This window comes from Meleagris gallopavo, chromosome 1 (assembly GCF_905368555.1).
Source record: "Meleagris gallopavo chromosome 1, MGAL_WU_HG_1.1, whole genome shotgun sequence".
NCBI classification, from domain to species: domain Eukaryota; kingdom Metazoa; phylum Chordata; class Aves; order Galliformes; family Phasianidae; genus Meleagris; species Meleagris gallopavo.
In genome coordinates, this window is record NC_139404.1 from 78067033 (window position 1) to 78067568 (window position 536).

Here is a 536-nt window from a genome sequence, read left to right on the forward strand (position 1 = left end):
CGCCCTCGTGACGCTGCCTGCCCGCCCCCCGCTCCTCCCCTTAGAGGGGTGGGTTCGGGGGGTGCGCGCCGCGCGTCGGGTCGGGAAAGGCCGCTGTGAGGGAGGGGTGGGACGGCTTGGTTTGGTGTGGAAAAGCTAGGAAGGGGTGTGCGGTGATGTGCTTGGCGTTACCGCAAATGTCAAACGTGCTGCGAGCCGTGTGGCTACTCTTCTCTATCCGAGCTCCTGGAAGTGTCAAATGTGGGGGTTTGTGGGGATTTCTCTATCACTCGTGCAGTTCTCAAGAAGTGCCTTTCCTTTCCTTTTCCCTTTCCCCTTTTACTCTCCTCTCCTCTCTTTTCTTTTTTCTTTTCTTTAAGGCTGAAGCTCTGTGCAGACTGTGTTCTCATTCACTCACGTGACAGTCTGAGGTAAACTTGAAAAAACTCTGTGAGATCTGTAACTTTCTCCTGTGTGTTCTATCAGTGTGTGAATATTTTTCCCTTTAGGACCTGTTCTGTATTGCTCTTGCTCAAGGCAAGGACACAAACCAGACC